The sequence below is a fragment of the Hipposideros armiger genome, unplaced genomic scaffold, assembly GCF_001890085.2.
Source record: "Hipposideros armiger isolate ML-2016 unplaced genomic scaffold, ASM189008v1 scaffold_373, whole genome shotgun sequence".
In the NCBI taxonomy this organism is placed as follows: Eukaryota; Metazoa; Chordata; class Mammalia; order Chiroptera; family Hipposideridae; genus Hipposideros; species Hipposideros armiger.
In genome coordinates, this window is record NW_017731723.1 from 1,368,333 (window position 1) to 1,371,027 (window position 2,695).

The following is a 2,695-nucleotide window of genomic DNA, read 5'->3' on the forward strand; positions in this document are numbered from 1 at the left end:
ATACAGTAGGTGTCAATACATGTCAGCTCCCCCTCCATGCCCCTTCTTATCTAACTCTTGTGCATTTATCGGGTGTTGATCTTTTCCTTGGTCTGTTCTCCCAGGAAGCTAGGGGTTAGGGTTCCGTACTTTAAACCCCATAGTGAACTTGGACTAATCCTAACACAGGGACCAACATTATTCAAACACCAGCTAACACGTAACTCTTCATATTACTTTTTTTAAAAACACATTTTTATTAAAATAGAGCTAACATACATTATATTTGTTTCAGGTGTACACCATTGTTATTCAACATCTATATACCTAAAGAAGTGATCATCATGACAAGTCCAGCAACCATCTGACACCATATCATGCTATCACAATAAATTGACTATATTCTCTATGCTGTCACATCCATGTGACTTATCTGTTTTATAGCTGGAAATTTGAATCTCTTAGTCTCCTTTCCCTTTCCCCCCTTTTTAATTTTTCAGTTACAATGTTATTATTTTATATTAATTTCAGGGGTAGGGCATCGTACTTAGACATTTACATAATTTAAGAAGTGATCTCCCTGACTAGTCTAGTACGCACCTGGCACTAATATCACTTTTCATAGTTCAGTAAATGTTTTCACTTCTAATTCACCTGAGTCTCAATATCCACCTTGCAAAGGAAACTGAGGCCCAAGGAAAGTAACTTGTCTAATGCCACACAGCTTATAAATCACAAAACAGGTATTTTGCACCAGGTCCTCCGATGGCTGGAGAGAGACCGATGTGGGGCTATACCCCAGTCCTATCGCTCAACAGTGGCCATCGGTGTCGTTCATTAAGCCCTTAGGGGGTGCTGTGCACTGTGCTCAGAGCTTTGCAAGCATCACCCGTACGCGTTCACAAAAGTCCCATCACTGCTGTTATTCCCATTGTGTAGAGAGAACACTGCACTTCGGACAGGCTACAGTCCCTTTAGTCTAGGGCAGGGGTCAGCAAACTTTTGAGATGGAATAATTTGAAAATTATTCAAGAGCCATAAATATATTTTTACAAATAAGGAAAATTTAAAGTAATATTATAACAAGTAATAGTATTAATTATATCTTTATGAAAATAAGAAAAATTCACACAAAAAAATTGCTCTCATTGGTTTTAATCGGTGTGAACAATGAGCTTGCATTTCCTGAAAGAGCCACATGTGGCTCGCGAGCCGCAGTTTGCCGACCCCGTGGTCTAGGGGTAGAAAGTCAGGATTCGGACAGGGCAGGCCAGGGGCCACGCATCTAGTTGCCAGCCCCACTGCCTCTCACCTGGGTAAATTGAGCTTCCGCATCAGTCCAACAGACCAGGTAAGGTTAGGGCCATGCCATCATTCCCAGAGCATCTGTTTCTCCTGCTACTGCCTGGGACGCAGCCTCAAAGGCAGCAGGGTGGAACAGAAAGGTCCTGTTTGCTGCAGGAAAATGCCTAAAAAAAAAAAAAAGGGACACCCAAGCCCACTTTTTTTAAAATAGTTTTTCTCTCTCAGATATTAGTTTTGCCTTTGAAAACACTTCCATATTGTAACATAATTTTTTAAAAAATCTTCTTAAATATAATTTTAATTAATGCTTATTAAAGGTAGTATACTGGTTTAGATTGAATTTATGATATGGTGGAGGTAGTCATTTTATCACCTATCTTTAGATTTTATAGCAAACTGGGGCCCTTCCTGTAATCATAGTATGAAGTAAACATTTATGTCCATTTTATAGGACTTGAAGAATAGTTTCATATTTTACATTATGATAGGGGTTTATGGCTGTTACTTCTTTTATGACACACTGTTGGTCACTGCTTTGATTTAGCTGTCATTGGGTCATTTACTGGGATGTCATCACCAATTCCTGCATGGCAGGGTATAGTTGCTAAGAACAAATTGTTAAGAGCAGCAGGGTGTCCCTGAATCCCACATGTTTTACTTTGAGTTTGGGAGGAAAAGCCCTATTTTCTCAGAAGCTGCTTTCCCCCTAAGTGAGTAAAAAACTTCACCTGTACAGGAAGGGCCCCAGTGACCCATCAGTTTGGTACTGTTCTCTCTCCCTTTCCAGGCCCCCACTGTCTCCCTGGATACGTACTTCTGAGCCCCCAAAATTGTACTTAAACAATAGTAGGTGCCTTTTGCTGGGGACACATAAACTATTATAGTGAGAACCAGACCACGCCCATGCTGGCTGTGGCTGTCCCCAACCCCACACACCCATGTCATGATGCCAGCCTCAACCTCCTTGTCCTTTCCTTCTCTCAGCCCAAGAACTCTTCTCCTGGTCGGGTTAGGAGTATGGGCAGACCTGCTCCCCACCTGCCCCTACTGTGTGGTCCTAAGCAAGTACCTTGTTTCCTCCTCTGTAAGACAGGGATGAGCCTACCTACTCCACAGGGCTGATGGGACACTATGATGCTGGATGCAGAAGTCATTTGTACACTGCAAAGGGCCTTATGGTTATTACTACAATAGTATTGTATCTTAACTAGATAAGCAGACACTCATCTAATTGTACTCATTTCTCTTAAAATGTGAGTGATCCACATTCTGTCCATTGGAAAGACAAGTGCCATTTGCTTTCACTTAAATGTGGAATCTGAAAGTCAAAACAAAGGAGCAAGCAAAACAGAAACAGACTCAGAAACAGAGAGAACAAACTGTTGGTTGATAGAGGGGCGGAGGGTGGGGT

At 41.7% G+C, this 2,695-nt stretch overlaps 1 long non-coding RNA gene across 4 annotated transcripts in view; it reads right to left on the minus strand.

The window, feature by feature from the left end:
* Positions 1-1,103: 1,103 nt before the first annotated feature.
* The window catches only part of LOC109393308 (uncharacterized), a 46,939-nt gene continuing 45,347 nt past the window's right edge, over positions 1,104-2,695 (minus strand). For all 4 annotated transcript variants that reach the window (XR_002126230.1, XR_002126228.1, XR_002126231.1 and 1 more), the window contains one exon: positions 1,104-1,448. This is a non-coding gene — a long non-coding RNA (uncharacterized LOC109393308). The remainder of the gene's footprint in view (positions 1,449-2,695) is intronic.